Genomic DNA, 19,328 nt, shown 5'->3' with positions numbered 1-19,328 from the left:
TATAATTAAGCTGCAAACAGAATTATGTCTGAGCACTCAAATAGACAAACTTTATGTGCTGAGAAGTTTGAGCTTCACCATCACTATCACAACCTTATATTTCAGTCCTTTACTGGTCTCCAAACTGCCCCGAGACTCCAGAATATTGAGGGATTCTCTCTCTGGAATCCAAATCACTGCACCAACTTCCCTGTTTTAAAACTGCTGCAAGGATGTAACTGCAAACCGTAAAAACAAAAGTACATGAATTTCAAAGGAAATCAGCTGTAGCAGCTCTAGGAATTGCAAAAGTTACATGGAAATAAGAATAGGATTCTGTACTGGGAACTTGGACGTTCTACTGCTTTTATTATTCCTTTGAAGAGCATGTTGGGAGAGAATATAAAGTGAGAAGATATTTTGAAACATCCAAACCTCTGTGGAAGTGACTCAGCTGGAATAAAACACAAAGACTGCCCTGCTGTTGAATAACCTACTGGTCTCGCACACACAAGAAACAAATATAAACATCAAACTCAAAATCTGTTGCCTTCTGTATCAAAATCCCATGAGTGCAGAACTACCAAAGAATCAAGCAAATTAACAGCACCACCTTCTGCATGAACACCTGTCTGCTTCTAACAGAAATCAGCACCTCACGTTTACCTGTTACCACATTCTCCACTGCTAGGAGTAAAATGAGAATTTGGGCTGAAGCGTCCACGTGCCAGCTAAAAAGATAACAAGATCTGAATGGTGAGGGACTGCGGGGGGCTGGCAGCTCCCTCCACCCTCCTCGCAGCCCCCAGCAGCAGCCAGCCCTGCTGTTTGACCAGCTGGGCTCTGCCAAACCCTCTGCCAACAGCAGCAGCAGCGTTCAGGTGGCTGCACATCATCCCCTAGAAGCAGCAAGTGCATTTAATGGATCGATTTGTAAACATTTATATACTTGTCAAATTCCGAATCTGGTTTAGCTGAGCGTTGAATAAACATGTTATTAGGAAAAATTCTGATGATTGAAAAAATGTGTTAGAGGGAAAATATGTTGAAACAAAAAAATGAAAGACATTTGTGCTAAAATGTAACTGGAAAGCAAGAATGTCTTCTGTTCCAGCGTTGATGTGACAGTGTGAACATCATGGTCAATAGAACATATTCTTGGAAACAGCTGCACCATTTCTTCTGGATTAGGAAAAAGGTAAAATGTTTATTTTTTATTCTCCTTTTGTTGGCAAAGTTCTTGAGAGCACAAGAACTCAGGTGTGATTTTGCTCCTTAAGCCCAAAATTGCCAGCTGCTGTACATTAAAAGTACTTGTGCCAAAACCTGTTCTTTCATTTCAGTGAAAGCTGCTGTCACGGCCTCAGGTTTATGCCAACAGGTAAATCTCAGGATGGACTTCAGAGCTTTGTTACTAAGTATTTAATAACGCCTGGGGAAAGTGAAGTAAGAGGGTGACGTGGGAGCCTGCTCTGACACCGAGGACCCTGGGCCATGTGAATAACGAGAAGGGAGGGGCGGGTGATTAACACATTCCTGCCTCGTTTTTGAAAGCCTAGATTAAAATCAGCTCTATGTCACTATTCAAAATGCATTTGGGGATTTTAATTTCAGTTGCTAAGGTTAATTGGCCTGCACCACAAAAATGCCAGGGGCACTGTGATGCAATTTGGACTAAAAGCAACCCTTTGCTTTGGAGGGTCCTGAGGCTCATACAGAATACGTCAAATATCAAACAGCACACAGGCGTTGGTTTGCTGGGTTTTGTTTGTTTGTTTGTTTTCACTGGAGGAGAGGTGAAAACACGATTCAAACATACACAGGAATCGAACCACAGCACTCACACCGGGTTGCCATGAGAGCAGGTTGGGTGCAGTAAGATTCACTGGCCTTCACTGAAGACTTTTCTGCACCTTTTTCTCAGGCACATTTGTAGCCCTTTCACACGCTGCATAAATATTTGTAGACCACTCTTTTCTCCCCACTGCAGGAAAGCTCAAATGTTAGCTGGATGCTGCTGCCACCTTCTATATTTGGGCATGGAAGAAAGTTGGACATTTTGCTTTGTTTTGCTTTGGTCGACTGCTGTTGGCAATGAAAACCACAACCATCCTGAGCCTGGTTTGGGGGATCTTCTTCCAGGCTGCTTTATGCCTTGTTTTGGGACCAGGCTTTGGGAAGTGCTGAGCTGGACATCCTGCAGCCAAAAAGGGATCCAGCTCACTGTTAGGAGGTATGAATTAAAAGTTTCATTAATAAATTACAGAATCTGTGCACATAAATGCAAATTCCTATGATATAAAATTCTCCCTGGCTGATCCCAAAGGGAGTTCAGTGCTTAAAGAATAGAATAGAACAAATTTATACTATTCTCTACAGACCAAATCTTCTGGCACAAACAGGAGTTTGGAGCTAAGGACTGGAAGCTTTTTTGCACTGGAAAATTGACTGGAATTACTATTGCAGAACAAGCTATTCTGCAACAGCTTACCAGCTGACCCGTGACTTTTCCAGACTAGAATATCCACACAGGGAACTACGATGGAACAGTTTATTCAGAAATAGCTGTTGTGGTTAGTCCTCCTGCACAGATAAATGCACAGTGTCCATGGATATCCATAGCAAGGGGGAAAAGGGCTGCTTTTGTTGTTGTTCATTTTGCTTTCTTCTTACAGCATAACACTTAATGTCAGATACATTGCATGGCCAAATGGTAAAGCAGGCAGGGAACTTCCAGCCGGGTCCTCATGCAATTGACTAACACCCATCACTGCGTTTCCTAACATAACACATGCTCACACTACAATCACTTACAGGCTAAGAACATCTCTACATCTGCAAGGCTGTGTTCATCGCAGGAAGTTGCATCAGCTTAAGTAAATAATTAAAAACATCCCTAATCAGTGAAAAAAAAACCATTAGCAAACACATCTGTTGAAGTCTCTGACTGACAGAGCTCACATCTCAGTCATCGCCCGCGATGACATCACACGTGTTGTTAGACAGAAATATGCTGCACATCCACACATCCACAACAACCAATCGTTTTTGGTGTTAGCTTATTAATTTTAATAAATAGCAAATATCCAACTGATGCCAGCAGCGCCTCTTTCGGGTGGAGAATTCCTGCTTGTGCTTCAGGCACGGTCAGCTCACAGGTCTGGCTCCTTCCCAGAGAGACGTTCCTTTCTAAAAGTCTGGGGCAGTGCTCATTTATTATCTCGCTATTTTTCTGCATGTCCTCCTTTGTTCTGTTAAGAACTAGTTGAGCTCTATAGAAAAAAGTACATATAACCTATAAAATCTAGGTTGGATGGAGTTGAAGCTTGACTCCAGAAACTGCATTCAACAACTGATGGCATTGTGCTGTTAAATGAAGGGAGAGTAAGTAGGAGAACGAGTTGATAAGTCTTACAGTTTTTAAAGTCATTTTGCCTCCAAAGAGCTTTTCAAGGACTCTTGATTACAGAAGTCACAAAATATACATCAAAATTTCTGTCATAAAACACATCTGAATATGTAATGACATTCACTTGTATGTTAGAGAGCCTGCCAAAGAAACGCGACGTTTTCTATAAACAGGAATCTTTTTGCCAACAAACAAAGAAGATCAGTTACCACAGGGAAATAAGCACTCAAATCACACCAGCATCTTAGCAATCAAGCGCTTCTTTGAATAATTGACACGAGGAAGGCAATCAGACCACACGGGCAGCTGGGAAGGACCCAAATCTCTGCAGATCTGTGCAGGCAGTGAGAGCCGCTGCTGACAGCACTGCTGGCATTTGGAAGCAATTCCTGCTCTTCTAAGAAGCGCTGAGCTGGAGGGAGGTTTTCTGGGAATCGTGGGTCTGCCCATGGGAATGGATGGGAATTCAGGCTGTCTGCTCGGGCTGACAGAAGGGACGGCCACGGGTCTGTATCACCTCCTTGGGGAGGGAAAAAGCTGCGGCAAAACTTCCCAGGGAGTCCTGGAAAAAAAAAAAAATAAATACATGAAGTTTAATTCTGGTCCAACAACTGATTACAGCGCTGTTACCCAAAGCCTTTCATGTCACACTTACTCTGGAAAGCACCAAAAAATGGCAAGTAGGAAGAGAACTGTACAGTCTGCAGGCTGCGACTTGGAAGAAACAGGGTAAAAAACGAAGGAATAAGAGAGATGAGCTGAGCATTGGGAGGATTTAAAGTATTTATTTAAAAAAAACCTGAGGGAACAAACAACCTTCACGGCCACAGACTCCAGGTCAGAAATCCTGCCTGAGAGGTTCTCATAACACCCTGAGCACGTCTCCTGATTTAAGAAACCTGTGCCACATCAGTGCTGCGCTTATTCTCCATGGGCACAGCGAGGAGCAGCGCAGCACCAAGCAGGAGAGGACACTGTGCTCACATCAGATGCATTGAGTCACTCATAAAGCATGACCTGGGGAAAACAAACCAGTAACTTACACGCCAACATGGAGATTCATCTTGATTTGTGAAGAACTTCCCCTTTTCAGGTCACAGAATAAATGTTGCACACTATGAGCTCCTGCACAGCGCCCAGTCACATCCACGCTCAGACCAGTTCACCGTTATGAGACAGCAGCAGAGTCTCCATCCTTTTTCTCCCTCTGTTACAAAATGTTCAGTCTTTTGCTGGAGACTCAAACCGAGAGAACTTGGACTTTGAAATGAAACATTTGTTTCACATGTTTCACATGAGACACGTGTAATAAATACATTAAACACTGTAATTCATCATTATAATTAAGCATAAATGCATTAACACTTGCTCAAACTGGTGTCCCTGCCCATGGCGGGGGGTTGGAAATAGATGACCTTAAATGTCCTTTACAACCCATCCCATCCACGATTCCGTTATCTGAAACATGCTGAAACACCACAACACAAATGCTTTCTGCTGAACGTTTGAGAAATCATCAATAACTTCTCAAGTCTTTATAACTGTAAAATCAGAAAACTGACTTCATATTGGAGAAACATTTCTGTGCTGCACAAATGCATACTGTTATCATCATTTTGAAAATAAAACCGGTGCTGTAAGCTTTGCCAACTGCCTCCCCAGGTATAGGAATTTATAGCTGCCTATAAACGCACTGAGGCGGAATGAGTTCAATGAGATGAAAAGTTCATCTTTGTACTCACTTCTTGCACTCTCATACGAACTGGCAAGATTAGCAGTAGTTTATCCACATTCATTTATACCAGCTCTTCTATTTATTTAGAAGAGACAGAAGTTGTTCAGCCATGGAAGCCCCGCCATGCTCCCCTCTTGCTGGCCAGGCCATGGATCTGTGCAGCACTGGAGCACCTGGAGGCAGCCGTGGAGGCGCTGGGCAGTGCTTGGCTGGAGGGGTTACATGGCAGGAGGAGTGGGGGCTGGAACTGCACTGCACGAGGGTCAGCTGAGAATTAGGAAAAATTGTGATCCCTTTTTTGGGCATTCCTTGGGGGAAAACAAACAAGCAAACAAATAACAGCAACAAAACAACTACCGAAATTACACCCCAGTTAAAGTACAACAGAAGAACCTAATATAAAATACTAAATTGTCATCCTTTGGTTTCTTACTCTTTCAGGCATCTCCCAGCTTCACTATCACACACATTGCAGTGCTACAGATATTTTATCTTGCATGTATGTAACATAAGGTATCTGTAGGCCACATTTTTTCTTTACATTTCTTCCCATTCAACCATTAGTTGAATGTCTGCAGGATGACACTGAGATGGGCAGTAAGAGCGGGAAAAGAAACTGGGAATAAATTAAAACTGGGAAAGAACAAGTAACAATTCCACAAAAGACCCTCCATCTCATTGTGGATGACACAGGTAGCAAGATTCAGAAGCAATGCTGGCCATTGGAGGTGGGCTGGAAGCTGCACAGCCCCTCTGCGCCTCCCTTCCCCCATAAATGTCAGCTCTGACAATGGAAAAAAAAAAGAACCATGTTTTAAATTCCTTGACATTTGGGCACATGAGAAGGGTTTCACCTCTCTTACACTGCCTGAGTCCTGCTGATGTCAGCCCTTGGGAATCTGAGGTCATAGTTTGGCTCCAAGGAAACTCAGAGAAGTACATTAGGGCGACATACCATCTTTTCTCAGCACTGGAGGGAACGTTTTTGCCCCAGCTTGAAAAAGGGCTTGGGTGTGATTGAGATGAAATAGATTATGGAGAATTTGATCTGCACGTAAATGTCTCCAGATATTTAATCAATGGGGAAGCAGTGGAACAGGTTTGGGCAGCCCACTGGTCGATGACCTGCTCTGATAAAAACCAGCGGACTATAGAAGTCATTCAATATCCATCCTTCCTGCAGTTCCTCATGGCCAGCTAGCTACACGGAGCACACAGGCCTGGTTTTATTGCTTTCACATCTCACCTTCCCGCAGTTCTTTGCATTAGGATATAAGAAAGCAATCAGAAAAGAACACTGACATTTCACCTACCTATTAAAAAAAAACCAACAAAACTACACGATGTACCCAGATTGAGATGGGAAGGAGAAGAACAGGAAATATTGGCTAGCAGTCCTGCTATATGCATAGACATGAAATCTTGGCTGCCCGCTGTATGAGCTAAAATGTTGGATAGCAACAGTGCTCTAGAAAAGATTGATCCCTAGGGCTTACTGCTAGGCAGTGATGGATTTAATTAGCAGGGTGTGTCTAGAGGGAAAGAGGGAGATTCTTCTTAGTACATGCCTACACTTGAAACTTTGTGTGCTTTTTTGTGCATCTCTGTTAAATGATTTGCAAAAAAACCAAAAAACCTACAAAAAACAAACCATGGTGCAACCCATGCACACACACTGTAACACTGCACTGCACACGTGACTGTCTGATTTTCTGTCACTGCAGGTTCTCATGAGATTGAAGTGCACCTCTTATGAGCTCAGTTTAATTTCTTGTCTTATTCAACCCCCCTTGGAGTTCTGTGCTATTTCCTATGTCGTGAATCATCTCCCACCCTTCCAGTTACAGATAGGATAAAAACTGGCAGGTGAGCATCAATGCTGGCAGCCGTGGATCTGAAACAAAAGCATCCAGTGAAAACTGTGGCGCTTTCCTCGCCTCTCCTCAACAGGCTTCATTAAATAATGCTTTTCCATGCCTGCAGCATTCGATTCTGCTAGCCAATACAATATGGAACCTCTATTGAAAAGGAAGGACTTAATCTTATAGAACTTGAACCTCGTTACAGGAAATGAATTAATACTTGGAGATTCAGTCTCTTAATTCACAAGTTCGTGTTCCACTTAGCAGTTTCAATTGTTATTTAAGTTGCAGGAGTCTGTACCAGAACATGATTCAGCAGGAAAGCCATCAGACGGGGATGTGCACAGCAAGTTTGTGTACAGACCAGAAACGGGGTCCCACGAGCCACACAGCTCCCTGAGAGCCTCCAACACCTCCACGCTCTGACATCCATGCGCCGGTCGCTGTGTCTGCGAGACGGAAACACAGCACTGGGTTCGTCTCACTCGGCTGCCGCTCCTGTAGCACGGATACCAGCCATGTGCAGGCGGTGCTGCGCCGCACTGCGAGCCTGACAAAATCAAAGAGAGCAGGATTAGGTTTCGGGCATGGGAAACACTGCATTAACAAGAGCCTTTTTCACATGACTTTATCCTTTGACAAAAGACAAGGAAATTGCTATTAAATGCATTATATTGCATTACAGATGAAAGAAGAAAGCGCTGCCATCTTTCTATTTTGTCAAGAGGAGGAAGGCAGCATGGAGCCAAACTGCAGAGAAACGTCTGCATAGTGAGAGCGGTGCTGCACACAGCTTGTGTCCTACGCGTGAATTTCGTTTGCAAAAGAGCTGCCGGTGCTGTTCTGCACACAGCACCCACTCCTCCAGCCCGGCCCTCCGGCGCTCGCGCTGCTTCGCTTCCTCCTTCTGGCTGTGAAGTCTCAAAAGGGAGCAGCAACGGGATCAGTGCTTCCCTCTCACCAGGTGCTGCAAAAGAAAGAAAAAGTTTGATTGAATCCTGTACAAGTATGAAGGCTGAATCAGACCACACACGCACACAAAAACAAACAAACAAACAAACAAACCCACCAACGAAAAACCCATGCTCTATGCTGACAAAAAATGCCACCTTCCTACCGGCTGGAGCCAAATCCTTTAGAGCTGGTATTTACAATCAAATGCCTTCAAATATCTTCAAGCCCTAACGCAGACGATACGGAACCGACCATTGGCTATAACTAAAACAGGCGCTCTGCAGGTCTGGGTGTAGCTCCTATTGCAAACCGACAGGGATGCACAGACACACACACACATATTTCATCCACCGCCACCAGCACTGATTGACGCTTTTCACATAAACACACTTTTTCTTCCTTGAAATGTTAATGCCTGCTTAGTGCAAGGTGAAAGTCTATCCAACGACTGAATCCCTTAAGAGTGTTAATTAAACAGGACAATAATAATCCACCGGTGATTTATGGCGAGGTGGATGACTAGACCATAGTGGTTGGTCTGATAGGCATTTATTGCCTACTTAACCATTTAAGTATAACAAAAAAAATCATTGTGGTACAAAAGGTGATGAATGTTGCTGCTAAAACAGTCCATTAAGATGATTCATTAACATTACAAAGAGGTCTGCAGCCTCTGTGCCACTTGGAGCCCGTAAAAGTCTGGGAAAGTGAGAGGCATTACCATAGGAAATGCTTTATGCTAAAGGCGCGCTGATAGAATCTAAAGTCCACTTTCTGCAGATAACATCACTTCTTACATTTTGCACTACAAGGTCTGGGGGTGCTTTGTACTTCTTAATTCTGCAGTAGAGAATGTATCTTCCTAACAGAGAAGTGCGGGAGGAGTAATAAAAGTCACAAAGCTCTGGCGCACATCTGAGCCTTCCGTATTTCCCTTTGAACTGATGTCGCTGGAATGCCGAACCGCTGGTTGCACCGCTGCGGAGCGACCGAGAGCCATGAGTTATAGTCACAGTGGTTACAACTTTATTAAACGCACACCAAGAAAAGCTACTACAGCGATCTGTTCAGGTCAAATGACAGCGGATTCCTGCTGCGGGACAGCAAGGAGATGTGCCACGGACGGCTGATGGGTGAAACTGTGCAAGGGTTACATCAGAGCATCAACGTATCTGAACATACCAGATTGCTCTCAGTACTTTCCTAACAAATGATTCCCGGTACCCAATGAAGCCTGTCTCCTTATGGATTCATGCCACATCTCTCTTTCTCTCCCCATCACAACGCTGACTGCCCCCTGCCACAGCCACGTAGTAACGCCCCAGCGCCCCTTAGCCAGCCTCAGGCTTTTTGCATTTGCTGAAGAAAACAGTGCATTTGCTAAGGAGTGATGGAGTAACCTGCAAATCAGAATCATTTGCTGCTGTCAACCACAATGAAGAACTGCTAAATTCTGCCTTCTTCTCAATGGGAGCATTAATAAGAATTCTCTCTTCCTGGTGGGTGCTAACCCCTGCAAAATTGCTAAGGACGCAGCACCTCTGAAACTCCTCTGTAACCTGTGACAAACGTGTCAGCATATTGGAAACTGGGTCAGACAAATAACGAGATTGTGCAAGCAGTTCCCCAGGGAGCCAGACGAAGAGGCATGATAGGATCTGCGCTGACCAGAAGCTGCCAGCGTCGTGTTTATGTATTTCATCTGAGGTGGAGCATCCCCCAGCGCTTCCTCAATTACAGGAAGTGTGTGCAGCACCTGTCCAGGCTACCTGGGCTGGCTCCAAACAAGCTAGACTGGGTTCCAGGAGCACTTGCTAACAAATTCTGTTTCTCAGTAGGTAATTAGCCTAATTCTCAGTAAATGAATTAGCACAGCTACGCTACATCCTGCAGATGGCTTCTGTGGTTCTGATGTCTCTGCGTGGCGTTTGTTTTCATCTGCCCACAGCTCAGAAGCGAATGTTCAAAGTGAAATATTACAGATGCTGAATCTGTACATGGGAACAAAGCAGAGAGGCAGACATGGTATCAAACATAGCCAGCTCCAACACTTCTCAGTGATTTAACTGCCTGGGAACTGGGTAAGCCACATTTAATATCTGATGCAAAATATATTTCCACTTTGTTCTTCCATGGAAACAAGGCAATGACTGCATATATGATCTGCAGCAACGCGTTATTACAAGGCGTACTGAAGTGAGCTGGCTTCATCTGCAGTGATGCCACAACTGTTTTCAAGTAGAACCATTAACCCAGCAACAGGATTCCTAATAACCAGCTGCAGAAACGGTAACTTCTTTAAAATTAACCATGCTGATTAATGAATTGAGAGCACTGAGGCACGGGAAGCACGCTGCTGGGATGTGTGGCCCCTACCTTGATGCGTTCCTTTTGATTCCCCCGAGACAATTTCTGGTCTCACCTCTTAGCCAGGAATGCCCAAGGATCCAAGTGCCAGTGAAGCACATCCATGGTGGGAGCAGGCTGCCCTGTGGGACAGACAGGAAGGAATGCAGGTGGTGGGAAGCTGGCAGGAGCAGCGGCAGAACCTGAAAGAGAAGCTGAGCATGAATGGCCAGCAGAGCCTGGGCGTCAGGGTGAGATCAGGAACAGGCATGAAAGGGCCAGACTGCAAGCTCTGTGTTTGCATAGCAGAGGAGCAGAGCTGTAAGTTTGACCCAGTAAGTTGCGTGTTGTGCTTTTTTTCTCCGTCCTGAATTTCAATTAATTTCAGTATTCATCGAACTCGGCTCACCCAGAGCTTTTTGCATTGGACTCTGCTTGTTTCTTCTGCACACATGCAGCTTTAATACCCCAGAGCATTTCACTCTTTGTCTCTGCATGAACCTACAGAAATACTGAAGGTGAATTGCATTTGTACAGCGCAGAGTTACATCTCAGCTCAGAACACCGGTCGGGAATTTGGGGGCAGAGTGATATTGCCATCAGGAAATGCCAGTTTGTGAAAAATACACCTTAGGTAAAGTATTATACCGATTCCCACAGAAATAAACTTCCTCAGGTTCAGATATTTCCATGACAAAAAAATCTGTTCTGTGTAAGACCAGAGAACAAACGTGAACATTGCTTACTTTAGTCACTCCCAAAGGCAGCAAAATACCCTGACGTTCACAGCACCGCCTGCACTCAGCAGAACAGGTGCCTGGCTGCTCTCTGCACGGCCACTCTGCCCTGCTGCTAAAGAAGTTTCCCTCCCTCTGAGGCACACCTACACCACGCTCCCTCCAACTGAGCTCTTTTTCAACCCACTTCCAGAGCCCAAATTTGAGTCTGACAAAAATAATGTTGAAAACACGATGTCAAATGTCTGCTCCAAATCCCATAAAGCGCTGCTTGGACAGGGCCCAAGTAAATACCCCAGCCACTGGATGTTGGCTATTCTGGGATGGCTCATTCTTTCTATTCATGTTTTGTTTTTTAAATTGTTCTGTGACAAATCTAAAACAAATGTCCAAACCCTTCGGTTTTTTGTATGCTAGATATTTTTTTGTTTCTGAACAGCCCGGCTCCCAGCGCAGATCTGAACGTTCTGAAGATCACTTTTGCTTTATACCAATAGCTTCGTGCCTTCCTGTCACTAATAGAAGCCGAAAGCTCACAATAAGCTTTTACAAGCACTGGAATAAAAACCAACTAACATCACTAAAATGAATTTTGAGACTGCATGGAAGACAATGGCACCATGCAACACGCTTTGGCTTTGGAGATTTGTGGATAACCACATTCACTGCATTCAGGAGAAAGCAAATTTGCATCGAGGTTAATAGAAAGTCCACAATGCTACCATGATCCTCATCGTCACCGTAACGCAATCACAAGAGAGCCTGAAGAAAAGCCCTCCTTGGCACTGTTGTTCACAGCTAACAATTACGATATTCCTAACACGACCCCTAAAGATGAGGAACATGAGAGCTTCTGGTCAAATCCTTACATCAAATCTGCCATTTGGCACCGTTGGAATTATGTCTCTTCATTTATTCTGATCAATTAACTCCCAAAAGCTTCAGTGGACGGATTCAGAAAACAAGGCCATTTCTCAGCCTATCCTCTTGGAATTTTTTGTTCAAAAAGACTTTGAGCTGAAGGCAGCAAGTTTCAGTCACAGAGAGCTGGCCTTTTTTTAAGATTTTTCTCCAAAAAACAATGCTAAAACGAGGACTTTTGAGGAAAGCTGTGACAAAAGTCGTATTGTACCATAGTGTCACGCTCTCAGTTTGGGCAGCTACCATATTTAAAACTGAAAATCAGATGTACAGCACTCCATACAGTGCTTACACACGTACAAATAAGAACAACACAGCTGCCTTCATGGAGCACGTTGGCACATGGGCACATGCTTAGGGACCTGTGCTGAGCAGCGGTGGAAAAGGACGGCTCTCCCAGGTCAGGCCCTGCTTGTTCTTCCTCAGCTCTGCCCTTGAGCAGCACTGCTCTCTGTGCCCGTGGTGCAGTGGGGACACGAGTTACGGCTCTGTGTGTTTCGTTAGCACCCTCCATGTCCAAGCTGCTCCTCCATACACACCAAATATAGTCAACAGCAAGGCTCTGCTTTTCGTCCTCGCCTCAGGGCTGAGAACAATTCTGCACAACTTGCAAATCCTCTCCATTTGTTTTACATCCCCATTCCTCCCACCAGACTGCCAACTGTATCTTTCACAAAGATCCTTTTGTTTGGACTGGAAATTTCCTAAAGTTTCCTCTGACATTTCCCTTCCTCCCCTGTCCTGTCACTGGGCTTTCATTGCCCTTACCCAAATGCTCCCTTTTTTCCAGGATGCACCAAAACCTCCCTCCCAAATCCCTTATGGAGGAAGAACACGGGCCATGCCCAAAGAAGAGAGCACCACCAGGTGAGCCCGCAGCCCCTGGGATGCCATGGGGACCTGAAGGTGCTCCTACTACCGCAGGAGGAATTGTTTCCATGGTTTAACCTTTACTCAGAATATGTGGTCCCTGCCTTCTATCTCTTCCTATCTGTTTCTAACCACCCCGTTAAGCTGGAAATCCCCCTGTAAGTCAGATGCTGGAACACAAACTCTGGTTTCTCCCAGAAGAAAATGACATTTCTATTTGCAAATGTAATCAGTGCAATTCCCAAACTACCCAAATTAAGGACTTTTGCTGTCTGACCCATCAACACTTCCTAATTACATACAATGAAGATGCTCTGTAAATAGGATTTTGTTTAAATGGAAGGTCCCCCATGCTATTGTTCTCATGCATTCAGGGCACAGAAATAGGGGCAGAACTAATCAGGAAGCGATTCATAATTTCCATGGCCTTCAACCGTGCTCAGACACACTGTGACAGTTATCTTCAGTGCCGGCAGTGACTGAGACACAGCGACGTGGGTTTCATCTGTAGTGGGTTCGATTTAGCACCATAACTCCCTTTTGTCTAGGCTACAAGGACAGAACCCTGCCCTGCACAGAGCTTTCCCACCCACATAAGTACCATAACCCCCAAAGGTGACTCTTACCCCAAAAACAAACGCAAGGGATTTTATCGGCGTGTGTAAATCCTAAATTCTCAGGATTTTATGGTCGCATAGTTCTCATATGAGCTAAGCAGATAATTCAACTGACCTCAAACAATTAATTAATTAAACTTTCGCATGGAACTCATAAGAATCACCCCACAGGCCCTCGATTTAAGCAAACCGTTTCCTTCTGCCGCTTTCCCGACAATCGAACGCCCAGCGCTCCGTACAGGACGCTCATTGTGGAAACGCGCATCGAAGCGATTGCTTTGGTCGCCTCGCACGGCACCAGCAGCGGCTCGCTCCCGCTGCCGCCCGGCAAAGCACAGCGGAGGGGACAGAGGGCCGTTGTTGGGGCTCGGCTGGGGCCGCTGTTTGCGGAGGGGGTCATTAGGAACAGTTTAGTGGGAACAAAAGGGGGTTTGTTTCTATTGTCCCGCTTGCAGTTCGGCGATGTCTTAACTGAAAAATTATCTTAATAGCCCAACAGTATATATTTGCCTATGGGGCTCAGACGACCGCAGAGAAAGGCTTTGGATGAATGCTGAAAGGATGCACTTGACAAAGCGGCCTCAGTGCGCGCCAAGCACCGCTGAGCGAGCAAAAAGGTTCCGACTGAAAACTTAGAAGCTCCAATCTCCGCGAGGTAACCGCTGATAGCGCTGCGCTCCGACTGACGGATCCGCCACAAAAGGAGCGGCCGCGGTCCCAGGCGCTCAGTGCAGCCACCCAGGTGGGCTCCTGCGTGCTGCGAGTCAGCGTGCTGCTGCTGCTGCTATGCCAGCGTACGCCAGCAGAGGAAACGGTGCCTCCGTACGATTTGGAAACGCTCGGGCAGAGCGCTCTGAGCGCGGGGTCCCGGGCGGAGCTCCGAGCCGCCCCGTCCGACGGAACGGCGGAGATCGGAGCTCCGACGGCAGCGGCGCGGGACGGCGGGCAGCGGCTGGGACTGCGCTACGAGAACGTCGGACCCAGCGCTGTTTCCTGCTTATTTAAACGCGCAAGTACGATAAGCCTCGACAAAAGACAAGGCTCGGGGTGCGGCTGTTACAATCTTGCGCTCTCTCTGACCGGTCTCCAAAAATCTCTCCGCTCCAGCAGCGGAAGTTTTATGATTCAGGGGCACGGTACATATGGTTTAGCATACACACCCCAGTTTTCCATGCAACCTCCCCTGCTAGGATTACTAATACTTGTGGCATGAGCAGTTTGTGCAGCAGCTGTGCAAGGGTTATGCAAGCGTTTATGCGCACGTTGGAATAAAGGCACAAAATAAAGGTTCTTTTGAGGCGTTACCCCGCACCTGCCTGGAGAAAAAAAGTAAAGCCATCTGAATTTGTCTCGTTGCATTTCACAGCATCAGCTATTGCTTTTGTTCGCTTTGAAAACATGGAATAGGTTTATATGCTTTTCATACACAGACAATTCAAAAAATTAAAATCTGCCTTTAGTGAATAGAAACAACAGAGAGCTAAAACACTCCAGAACACAGAAATACAAGCTAAAAGAACCCCGATAATCCGATGACGCTCCGTGTAGCAAAGAGCACTGCAAGGAAGCATTGCCAGCGGGCAGGATTTCCGAGGCACGGAGCTGCTGCAGTGCTATGCGCGCTCCTCACAACCCAGAGCGAGTTGTTCTCAGCGTTCTCAGCTCCCACAGCCCTGAGCCGGGGCTTCTGGGTGCTCAGCGTGCATTTTTTCCAGGGAAAGAAGTGCCCGAGTTTATGCCAAAAGTCTCAGCTAAATCAAGAGTATGCAGAACAATTTAGCAGTGCAAGATTAAAGTCAGCAGCTTTGGTAATACATGGATCTAAAAGTGGTCCTGTGTCAAAAAATATTCTCCTGATACCTATGCCATAGAAATGTGTTTCTTATAGAAAGTATAACGACATTGCTGCTCCCCACTGCATTTACACACACAGGTACCAACACATCAGATACAGCACGGGGCCACATTCAGGCTGAAAATAGCTGTGTGATGAACACGACGCTACAAAGGTTTCAGCGCTGTGAACCCAACACTGTGCTCTCAGGGTAATAACAAAGAAGTACCCCACGGAGCTCTGGTTTTGTGGAGTGCTCCCACGTGCTGTGCTGTGAAGGGCCAAGCTTTGCCCACCTCACACAGTGGAGGAATTCAGCACGAGAGCCCGATGTTACAAACCCAAAGACCACTGCTTAGTTACTGCAGCCATCTCCAGAAGCAACAGCGCTCTCTCGTACCCAAACCTCAGCTTTCGGCTCCACCTCCCATCAGCAGCAGTGAGAACCAACACTGAGTTTCTCTCCACAATCAGTGCAGTCCATCCCAGCCCCAACCTGCTCAAATTCCTGGATTAGAATGAATACAATGGCTTACCCATAATGCGATTACGTGTGTTGGTGAGTTCATTCCCAGTAATAACGCCGACGAGATGAATAGAAACTTTTGATAAGGATAATCCAATATAGTGTAATTAAATATGCAAGCTAATTATGCGGTCTTATACAAATAATGATGCTATTATTGTTGTTATATAAATGTTCTGCATGTGCGAAGCCCAGAGGAACAACCCCAAGTTCCCCAAACACGTGTTAGTTCAGTGGGAACACTTGGAAGGAGAAGAAAAAAGTTTGCTGTAATTCAGGGCTTGCACTTTGAGACAAATGAGAGAAGATGCAAAATAGAACGGAAAAGAAACGTGGTTAAAGCTGAGGACATCAAAGCAGGAAGGCATGGAGCTCGAAAGCGAGCAAGGAAGAAAAATGCTTTGTGTCTGATGTCTGAAAACAGCCATGAAATGAGCTTGTGAGCAAAGCCTCCACTTCTTACTGTCCATGTGGTAAAACTGCATGCAACTGAATTTCCTAACAGGAGTGCACAGCGTTGGGATCAGCACAAACAAATTCATCACACACATATCTGAATTTTGCACTCTATTTCCTGTTTTCAAATCAGATTCCTTATCCTAAAGAAGTACTTCCAAGCGTAGTGAGTTCTACCCCAACAGAAGCAGTGCCAGCAGCAGGGACAAAAGCCAGATAACAGCATACACGTGAATCTCAGGGAGATCACAGAGTGACTCAGTGGGTAACATGGCTTGCATGGAGCTTCAAGAAACACGGGGAGGTTGTTTTTACAGAAATGAGCCCATGCATCCAGTGCCAGCAAACAGGGATTGCTTCACCATAAGCATTTACTTTTCCATCTCAAAAAGAGAAGGAACGACAGGAGCAGAGAAGAGGAAAAACTGGTTTCTTAATTGATCCAGGAAGGAGGAGGAGGAAGAGGACGATGACACGAAGGTGCCAACATTTCAGCACGCTGTCTGTGGAAGCAGGATGGCGGTCACACAGCAGGAAAAGGAGGGAAGAGAAGGATGTTGTCCACGAGAAAGACAATCCCCTTTGTACCTTCCTTGTCTGAAAGGGATTTGAAATTCAAGCTCAGATCTGAGGGCTGAACCACTGCAGTCTGAGCTGCATCATCCTTCATTGTGTGCAGCAGAATAAATGCTGCTTTGTGTCCCACAGTGAGCTGAAGTCAATTGCTGTGAGCCTCACGTTAAAGAAATGACTCTTTAACAGATCCCCTCTCATCTCACACTCACAGTGGTTTTGTTTTTAAGAATATATGCAAGCAGCACCCTCATTGCAACTATAATGCAGTTCTTTAATGCTCTACCTGGTGCAATAGGAGCGCAGAAAACACTGCTAGAAGAGATTACCAACTACCTCTATGAAAGCAGGGGATACAATTTCAGCATTCCCCCCTTTTTAAAGGACATATCCTACATTAAATCAGGAAGTATCCAATCTCAGACAAAACCAGACCACTTAAGCCAACAAAACAAGAAGGAGATAGATTCAAACATCGCTACTTCAAGAAATATGTCAAACCAAGAGGCTTCAAGGTTTGCATTTCTTCCACTGCTATTTCTTCAATGACACAGACTGCTGTGTGTTACCTGAGGTGTTGAGTCACGAGCCAAACCTTCCAAACAGTATTTTTCTTTTCTTTTTTTCCTTTTCTTCTTTTCCCTTCTTTTCCCTCCTTTTCCCTCAGACTGATGCCATTTTAAAATACAACACTGATCTGAGATTTATTCAGTTTGCAAATGTGAGCTAGGGGCAACTCAGGTGTAAGTAATTCAGGCAGCAGGGCCACCTGCTCTCCATTCCACCAGTCCACCCTTACAGACTTCCAGTCTCCCTGATCCTGAGGAACGTGAGTCCCCTGGTTCTGCTGTGTGACAAAAGGCCGACTCTGCCTACAAGGAACAAAAAAGAAAGTGAAATTGAGTTGTGTGTGGCTGATAGAGCAGAGAGGGAGATGCTCAGTCACCTCCCTGCCCTTCCATGACTGGTTTAGGGAAATGCCAGGCATCCCAGCCCAGCCCTGCCACCCTCTCCTTGCCCCCAGCTGTGCATTCCTGCAGCCTCCCTCATTCCAGCACCATCCCTTATGCACTCAGTAGGATCGAGGAGCTGATCCAGCAGAAAATTAACTCAGCAAAAACAAACAAGAAATGGTTTGAGAAAGATTACTGTTGAAAAGCAGAACAGGCTTCCTGACCTGCGCACACCGGGAGGGCAGTGAGCCTGCAGCTGGAGGGCTGCGCTGGGTGTCAGCAGCTTGGATTTCAGTTGGTCAAGAAACCACACCCTAGGCAGGAGAGAAATGTAGGCAAATAGCTGCCTGGTTAAGAGCAGGTTGGTACTGCTCCTCAGGAACTATGGGGGAGTTTGATCTTAACTGTGAAACCCAAGTGCTAAGAGCTGAAGCTCCCATCAGTGGGGGGTGAGGGGAAGGCACCCACCGGGGTGGCATCTGAGCCCCCCCCCCATAGCACCCTGGGCTTAGCACTGCTCCATACTAAAGACCCTGGTTGCCCTGCTCCGCCTCTGCCCCCCAACCCCCACCCCCCACGCATTCCTAAACAACTGAGCTGGATTCAGTGCTGGTTCCACCACTATTTCAATAGCTCTGTGAGTCATGTCAATGCCATGCCTCAGTTTCCCTGTTATTAAAAGGTGCTCACAGACGCACACAAACATGCTAAACCATTTCGGGTCTTTCCCATGCAGCTCTTAACCAGTTACCTGCCATCTGCATGAGGAATTTAAACATAACGAGCTAAAAGAAGGGCAGAACTTCCTTTTTCCATAGCAGATGGAGGATCTGGTGCTAGCACTGCTAGTTATTTCTTGTCCAAAAACACCAGCGGAGCAATCTAACAAATTGCACTGAACCTCTCTCACCCTCTTCTTTCTCCTTTGCCTGAGGAATGAATCTTGATGGCAGCACCAACTTCGTGTGTGCGTCTGGTTCCTGAGGTTACCTGGGGCTGGGCTCGGTGTCCCAGATAAACCTTCTGTCCTGCTTTCCTCTTGCTTTCCAATCGAGACCTGAGGAAGCAGCAGACTACTTGCTGCTCTCTATCGTTACTGAGTAGCGCTACCCAGACTTGCCGGGGCTGGGGCTGCATTACCGTAGATGTTACACAGACTGAGTTAGAAACCCAGTGAAATCAGTGCTTCAAAAAGCAGGCGATGCATTCCCAGAGCGTTGCGCAAAGGTGTGCAGGGGGCTGCGGAACGGGCAGGGGGACAGAGCAGGGGAGCGGGGTGGCACGAGGTGCCCGAGCAGGTTGGAAGGCGAAAAGCACGGCCACGATGCCGGGTTGGTGGCTCTGCGACTCTAAGCCCATCGCCCCTGTTGCATGAATGCGTGCGAGCGCAGAAGTGCTGCTTTTGAACTACTTGGGTGCCGCGGGCTTTGCGCCGGCCGGACACGGCTGCGCGCTGTTAGCGCGCACTGGCGGCGTATCCGCACCTCCAAACTCTGCCTCCGCTCAGACCGCCCGCCCTCCTTCCCTCCCTCCCGGGGCGTCTTCTCCTTCATCAC

The 19,328-nt window shown here is 46.2% G+C and overlaps 1 long non-coding RNA gene across 2 annotated transcripts; it reads right to left on the bottom strand.

The window, feature by feature from the left end:
- Positions 1-2,679: 2,679 nt before the first annotated feature.
- LOC128081054 (uncharacterized) lies at positions 2,680-19,322 on the bottom strand. Of its 2 annotated transcripts, none has more exons than XR_008206961.1 (3): positions 17,997-19,322; positions 17,389-17,691; positions 2,680-10,428 (listed from the first exon to the last, which is right to left on the bottom strand). It is a non-coding gene; the product is annotated as an uncharacterized LOC128081054 (long non-coding RNA). The 2 variants fall into 2 exon arrangements; XR_008206962.1 differs by lacking the exon at positions 2,680-10,428 and having other exon boundaries at positions 10,440-17,691; positions 17,997-18,086; positions 18,683-19,322.
- Positions 19,323-19,328: the final 6 nt, after the last annotated feature.

The sequence above is a fragment of the Tympanuchus pallidicinctus genome, unplaced genomic scaffold (genome assembly GCF_026119805.1).
Source record: "Tympanuchus pallidicinctus isolate F22 unplaced genomic scaffold, pur_lepc_1.0 scaffold20, whole genome shotgun sequence".
Taxonomy (NCBI): domain Eukaryota; kingdom Metazoa; phylum Chordata; class Aves; order Galliformes; family Phasianidae; genus Tympanuchus; species Tympanuchus pallidicinctus.
The sequence above is the reverse complement of the archived record's forward strand: the minus strand, read 5'-3'. Positions and strand labels throughout refer to the sequence as shown.